Source organism: Cornus florida, unplaced genomic scaffold (genome assembly GCF_030987335.1).
Source record: "Cornus florida cultivar Cherokee Brave unplaced genomic scaffold, ASM3098733v1 CherokeeBrave_3.0.0_Hap2_Chr08, whole genome shotgun sequence".
Lineage (NCBI taxonomy): Eukaryota > Viridiplantae > Streptophyta > Magnoliopsida > Cornales > Cornaceae > Cornus > Cornus florida.
Genome location: NW_026775578.1, coordinates 77966162 through 77974816, shown reverse-complemented (window position 1 = coordinate 77974816; position 8655 = coordinate 77966162).

Genomic DNA, 8655 nt, shown 5'->3' with positions numbered 1-8655 from the left:
GGTTATGTAATATTTGGCACATGGATATGCTATCCCTTTTTTTATTTCACTTCACTGCTACTATTATGTAATATTGGCATAGTCCTACTGTTTTTTCGGATAATTTAGATAACTACTATTCTCTTGGTTATGCAATATTTTATAATTTGATTATTATTGTTATTATGCATTTAAATTGGGTTAATCTATCTTCTATTTTACACTCCTGTAATTGGATATGAAATTGATAAAAAATTAAAAATAAACTAATTTAGAAAATTTAGTCCACGAATTGGATCCGATCCGATCCGTGGGCTAACGGATTGGTGGCGGATTCAACATTCTCCAATCCGTTGTGAGCGGATCGGATTAGGAATGATGCCTAATTTGATCCGATCCGTGGTCACCCCTACAAGGCATGTCTCACATGTTCCCTCCCAAAAACGACATCTAAATTGGGATAGAGGGAGTATGAGACAGTATAAAACTTCAGTTTAGTCATCTAATCAAATAAAATTAAAAATAAGGTGTGACGTAAGCTCATGCGTGTTATAGTGTGGTGCACCTTATCATATTTCTTCTCTAATTTAAAATCAAATATAGCAGCAGCAATTTTTTTGGCATTTTTCGCCGTCAGTTTTTATTATAAAATTTTAAATATAAATATATTGCAGTATATGGGTTTAACTGTATCTAAGAATGTTTGTTTACATCAAAATTATATTATATTAATTATATTTCCAATGTGTTGAATGATTGTTTAATTTTCTGTGGCATGCCTCCTATACCATCGTGCGAGAAACACGTCATCAGTGACGACTAATCATAATACAACTGCACAGTAATGAAGAAGATAAAGAGGCCTAAATGAATGAAAACTATATTTTTTATTTTATTTTTTAGGAATGATTAAGCGTATGCCTTGCAGACCCATGCCTAATGAGTAATGGAAAATAGCTGATCAAACATGAACAAAACTCCATCATTTACAACCATTATTCTTATTATTATTATTAATTTTTTTTTTTTTTTAGGAATAATTATGCATGTGTCTGCCCATGATTAATGAGTATTATAGTTCTTAATAATTGTTGATAGAAGAAAGTGTTGCATGTATATATAATATTTTAATATTTTTCTTCAACTCTTATTTCTTGAAGTTCTCCAATACATCACAAGCATACAATTTCTTTTGTTACCATTTCAAATATCTTCCACAGGGAAATATATATATTTTTACAATAATGAAAGTCAATACTGAGAGTAAAGAGAGAGTAGTATACTATGAAGAGAGAGAGAGTTGTACAGTGTGAAGAGAATTTAATTGTTGCGATCTGTAGAGAGATTTATAGTCCGTGAATAGAGAGAGTCGAATTAGTCGTACTAACAAGTAGTTTTTTTTTTTTTTAGGTTTTGATAAATAAATAAGTTTTGAATCAACTAAACACCCAAAAAAAAACTGAATTTTAAAAAATTAAATAAAAAAAAAAAATTACATCCAAAAACCGTAGTAAAAATTTAAACGTTGCCAAATTTTATATACCACATATAGAGTAAACGCAATAACAGAATAGTGAAATTTAAATTGTTTTCAATTAAAAAGGTTTGAATAAAATGAAATTTGTAGGCGCTGCCACCGCAACCACAACCGCAGCCACCAATATATCGACAGGGAGACACAACCTTTTGAAGACCATAATCGTTTATAGCTGCAACAGCAATTAAAAGTAATTGGAATTGGTATGTATAACAATGTTTTTGTCTTAATGTTAGATTCCTTTGATTTTGATTGTGTGTATGTCTGCCCACTATAACGTTGGATCTTACTTTGTGTTCATATATGAAAACTGTGCTCTGTTGATTTGATTTAATCTTAATCTTGTAGCATTGTTGACTTTATGTTGACTATAGCTTTACTTAGTTGACTTTAAATTATTTTATATGCTTATGAAGCAACACAATGATTAGTACATATAGAGACCGCTATGATCATGTTTAGAGTGTTTTGATTTATTGCAATCTATCTTGTTACATATTTTTATGAAAAAATTTGATTTTAGTAACCAATTCTAAAACAAAATTGTTTTAAGTTGAATATAAAATAAAAAAATAGACTAAAATCCTTTGTTGTAAACGGATTATATTATAATTATGCCGAGTACCTTACATACTGTAAGTCAAATTATCTAAAATTTGTGGTTTATATTCAACAATATATATAAAGAGTTTTATAAAGATACTTTTTTACTTATTTAATCAATTAATATGAGACAATAAGCAAAGAAATATGTCATGGTCAGCAAATCACAAAACAAACCACTGTAATAGAATAATCAAAGAAATTGTATTTATATACACATGTATATGAGGAAGGATACTGACATTAATATCAATATGTAAATAAAAGTATGTATGTATAAATCAGATCATGCATATATATTTGTGTTGTACAAGAGCAAAGGAGTTGTGATTACTGATTGATCCAGAAATCCTATAGTTCGGCTCCATCGAGATTGCACAGATTCTTGGCAAAAAAAAAAATCCCTTTGTCAAGAATTTACAATCCGAGGCGCCATTGATTCATGTATATAAAATAATAGTAATAATTCTCTGTCTCATACCAATCAAGCATACCACCTGCACCTATATATTAAAAATAAAAAATAAAAATACCTCAATTAGCATAACCCTTTCGAGTTCAAGTATTTCTCAAGTCTAATTAAGTCAGATATTTGATAATAATTAGTATAATATAAAACTAACAGTAATGGATAGAGAAAAGCCTAATCTCTTCCTTTTTCTCTTATCGCAATAATGAAAAAGAGGAGAAAGTAAAAAAGAGAGCCTAAAGCTAAACAGAGAGGGGGGAGGGGGATTCTATTTGTCATTAGATTAGCATTAGACTCGAATAATTTACGTTCTTTGCATTTGCAATTGCAATCCTTCTATTCACATAATGTTAGTAAGTGAGATTTTAAAAAACAATACCTCTTCTAATGTATAAACACAATTACTACTTTTTATTTATTTTTCTAATCAGCCAAGTATGATAAATAGTTAACACTATCTTATTTCCTTTCTTTTCTCTCTCTTCCTTCTTTTCTTTTCCACTTTCCCAAACTTAGCCTTAACGAGCCCCTTGGAGCCCACTATTGGGCTCAGCCTAGGGCTTCTCCTAGGGTGGAGCAGCCTCCATTCTCCATGTGTATATGTCGTGTTGTCTTTCAAGCTCTAGAAACACAAGCTCTCTCTAGACACAGGGTTACTACTACTATTGCATAGTAATATTGTATCAGTACAGTGACCATCTGGTTATTCATTTAAATAGCAGATTTTGCGAATGATATCTATTCATTCCTAATTGATCTATTTTCATTTATATTATTTTCAGAGATGTTCTTGTATTATTTGCTTATCCAAATTTTCAGAGGAATTCTTTTAAGAAAGGACCCGCGTTCAAAAGTAAGGGGCATTGAATTGGAAAATCATAGTTGGGAAGTAAGTGTTACCGTTCCAATTATGCGAGAAGAACAATTACCTATAACTTCTACATGTTTGAACCCCTGACCTCCCTTTGGGAGGTAGGAGCGTTATATTGCTACGCCACTGACTGTTGATAACTTTAAATTGTCTTATTTTAGTAAAATAAAGTAATAAAAATTTTCTTGCTAAATGGGGTAATATTAGATGCAGTGTATTGTAGAATGCAGATTAGTTGAAGTAAAATCTTTTTGAAGTTCTGGTATGCTATTTTCCATGTGAGCCATCATAATATTCGTGAATTACTACAATTAAAGTTTTTTTCTCATGTGTCATCAACTAATAGGCTTTTACTGGAAGTCTGTAACATACTTACGATCTTTCATGGTTGTGTGGGGTTTGGTAATGTTTGGTTGCAGTGTTTCTTTTTTCTCTTTGTACTATCACTTTGTGAAATAGTTATTGATTTAATGATTATCTTTTAGTAAATTATTGAAAATTTTCATGAAAGATGATTATTTTGATGGAGTTGCACATAATTATGATAGGATTATTAAAATATATATTATATATATGTAGTATATTATATGTGTGTGTGTGTAATATATATGCATAATATATATTATATTCATTTTCAATAAAGATTAATAAAGTTAGATCGTGATGTTATCTATCGATTTTTAAATGTTTTATATCGGATTGTACGCAGAGAAGATGATACTTGGAGGATACCGAGGATGATGATACATATAGTCTCTTCTTTTTTATCGATTTGATGCAATTCCTAAGGATTTGAACTATTAAAATTTCTTTTATTTCTCTTGTTATTAAGATATAGTTACACTCATAAATGCGTTGTAATTCATTTATTTTTTTTTGTTCCTAACTCATAAATGCATTGTAATTCATTTGTTTACTATTTTTTTGTTGACTTTGTTCTGAATTGGGTTTATTTGGCTAGTAAATTTGGTTTATGAATGAATTAACCTTGCATTCTGGGTCAGGCGCTTGGTGTGACACCAAATTAAGAATTGGGCCTGACTCTGATATCAACTGTAACTAAATTCCAAAGAATCATGTCATTTACTAATCTTTCCAATCATTCACTGGATATTGACCCAGTTTTGTACGCCACATGATAAATGAATTTACTTTTCTAGCTTCAATCATTTGAACATATTTACTACTAAAAGGTTTAACTATTTTACTAAACTGAGCTTTAAATTTTAAGTTATATTGATTAGCTATAATTTTATTTATTTATTTTTAAATTGCTTCATTTAAATATATTGTTATAACTTTTTTTTTTAAAAAAATAATTAATTACACTCACACCCCCTGAAGTTTACTATAATGACAGCCATATATAAGTTAGTCTCTTTTTGAACAATGACACCCCCTCAGATTTGATAAAATGAACAACGACACCCGCCACCTCTGACACAAGCAAAAAAAGACCTTATTGCCCTTTGACTTTTGAATTAAACTATTTAAATTATAAAATTACCTATTTAAATAACTATGATGGACCAATTTAGCCCTTACACCCACTAGCCATACGGCCTATACCACAACATCAGATGGCTCAGAGAGTGCATCACGATTAAAAAAAATTTCACTCTCCTTTCCCTTTCTTCCCCTCTATCTATGTTCTTTCATTTTTCTCAAACTACCAAGTCTACCAGTATACCGCCACCGCCCACACCCACACTCACCACTTCTTACCACCACCTCTTCCTCTCTCTATTTCTTTTCTCTCTCTATATATAAATATAAGCATCCAATTGCAATCAATTCAAACATATAATGCCCAAACTGAGACAAACTATTCTCCTCTAAGGACATCTCAACCTCCGATACAAGATCCCCGTTGGTGGCGCCTTCACCTTCTTCTTTACCCATGATGCCTATTACATATATATATATATATATATATATATATATATATAATATGACGATCCCAATTGTTGACATCACATACACATACACATATGCATATTACCCTAGTTGCCGTAGACGTCGAAATCGCATCACGGTTCTGCCATTGCCGAAGCCCAATCCAATATCACTGGTCATCACCTTCGCCGAAACCCAAGAATGACTTATAGAAGTTCCAAATGAACCAATCTTCTTTCATCCCGATCGATCTCATCAACTGTGAATGCTTTCATCAAATTCTTCAAGCTAAAGGTTGTGGGTGTCTCAACCGCCATCTATTTTGCCACAGCCAGCGGTGGCATAGGTGGCAAAAATTCTTAAATTGGGTTGGGGTGTTGGCAATTTTTGGATTGGGGGTTTTTGGAGGCGTGTTTGGTCCAGAAAAAGAAGTGTTCAATATGGAGGTGGAAAGAAGTGGTGGAGAGAGAGAGAGAGAGAGAAGAGAGGTGGCGACGATGGTGTGGGTGGTTCGGTGGGTTTTTTTTTTTGGGGGGGGGGGGGGGGGGGGGGAAGTTAGGTTCAGTGGTTTGGGGGTAGACAAAACTGAGGAAAAAAAGTAATGAGCGGCGGCAACGGCAATGGTGAGTGGTGGTGCCAATATATGTGGTTATTCGTCCTCACACTAAATGGCCATTTGGTCTTTTAAGAGTTTTGATTTTTTACCATTAAAAGCAATAAAATATTAATGGGCAATCTTGACTTTTCATATTTTTTTAGGGACTATTTGGATTGAATTTCTGATAGGGGGTATCTTTGTTCAAAAAAAGGCCTAACTTATATTTGGCTGTCATTACAGCAAACCTCAGGGGTGTCATTATAATTAATCCAAAAAAAAAAAAAAAGTATAGGCTATAATAGCAAATATAATGGTGTCTATAAATGTCGCCAAGTAGCCAAATTTTTTTTTCCTTTTTAACTGCAAATAAAATTGCTACTAGAGGGTAGAGACTATAATTGTTGTAGTGGCCGCACTTAGTGGGCTCAATTTAGGACCAGTAGAATTAAACAAATATTTAATTAGTATTTTGATTGATTTTAAAATGAAAAAAATAGAAAATAGACATTTAATATTACCGAAAAATTATGATTTTTTTTGAATAATTAGTATTAACCTTTATAGGTCAGGTTTCACCTACGAAGCTTGGTTTAATTTAATTAGTGTTCGTTTACATTCTCTATCTATATGTATTTGTGATTTGAATGTGGCTGATTTAGTTGAAGAGTTGGGTTACTGGTTCATAGCTTCTCTTTGATTTGCCTGCTCCTCTACGTAGCGGATCAAATTCTTTTAATGGTATATGAAGGGCACAATTATATAATTAAAGCACAAATTCTGAGGAATTGAACCTAACTTGATAAACATCTTAATTGAGAAAAAAATAGTAATAAACATCTTAAAACTTTAAAAGGAACTATCCACATCATCCAGTCATTTTATTTTCTTTAATAATCATTCATTTATGTCATCTCCAATTCATCTAATTTATACAAAATATATTGAAAAAAGCTTTAGAGAGAAGTGTGTGACTATGAGCCAACTTTAAAATTAAATATTTGGTCAAAACTCCGCAACAATTCTAGGATTGGGAGTTAAATGTTGGCCCGTTTCTTTTAAATTTGACCAATATTCAAAGGAGTTTGACAATTTAATTGTTCGGGGTAATTTATGAGAAGCTTGGAATTTACCTAGCTTGGAACTGAATGTGTGTGTGTCAGTGCGTGATGTGAGGATAAAAAGGCTATAACTTGAAAATTAAAGGAAATGTAAAAAATTTCAAAGGTTACTCTACTTCAGGACCATCCTAAGTGATCAGAATTTTTCGTCGCCTTGTCACTATCTTTTACCGCGTCCTCTAGACCGAGCTTCATCACAATCACCCTACTTCTTACTAGCTAGAGTATCATCACTGAAAAGTTAACACGAATACCCACCATTAAACGGATAATTTAGTCGTTAATTGCAATTATTTGTTTTGTTCATTGGACTGGGCTTGTCCCTTATTTGCCCTTCATTGGTATTTCTTTTGTCATAGTGTACTGGGCTATCTGATCAAAGGCACATTATATAATTACCACTCATTTATGTCAGTTGCTTAACCTTTCAGAAAAAAAAAAAATTGTAACTAAAAATTTTCATTAAAGAAATAAATATCGATTTTTTTTTTCTCTCAATTTATTTTAATGCATAAATTTTATAAAAAAAAATACAAAGATAATGAATTGGAGCTTTAGAATTTTCAAATTAAAAAAACCAAAGCTTAAGAGAGAGAGAGAGAGAGAGAGAGAGAGAGCGCAGAAAATTTGGTCATTGAGAATAGAAAATTAGGAGAGAGATAAATTATATTGGGTGGTCCAGTGACGGTCTATGCTTATTATATACATGGCTTAGCAGCGAATTTAAAAAAAAAACAAAATGACGAATTATGACCAAAACAAAAAAAAAAAAAATTCCGGGTTTCTCAGGTGAGAGCCTAGTATTATGACCAACTAGACTACAACAGATTTGTTTTCTTTTTTTATGATAAACTAAATCAATATGTATATCACATTTGACATTTTAAAATAAACTTGAACAACTAGGCAAAGTTTAATATTAGAAAATCACTAAACAAAAATAAGAAAAAGTTACAAAAGTATCTATTATCTCTTTTCTAATTCTAAATAGGTAAGATTATGTTAAGTTTAAGAATAACTATTTATTATCTCTTTTTTAATTTTAAATATGTATGATACTATGAGTTTAAGAATAATTGAATTATGAATAATTAGGAATGTGATTTTTTATTGTAAAATTATGCTATTTGAATACAAGTACACATGTTTCTATTATGAGAATGCTAATGTGATTATGTGACTATAAGTTGAAAGATTAAGATTTATATCATTCTTGTGCAATAAAAATACTAATATATATATATATATATATATATTCAATAAATAGAAAAAGAATTTCATGAATAGAATTTTATCACTGTAACTCAAAAAAAAAAAAAAAAATTCAACAAAATAATGTGTTCATGCTTTTAACAGTATATTAATCATCCACAACATAAAGTTATTCATAAGAAATTCTCTTTTTTTCCTTGTAGACGTTACACTTCGTTTGGATACACAGGAAAGAAAAGAAAGAAAAGGATTATGAGAGGATAACTATAATTTATATTCATGTTTGGATAAATAGGAGAAAAAATGAAGGAATCGGTAATATTGTTGTTTGGAAATGATAATAATGAAATTACCATTTTACCCTTTTTGGTA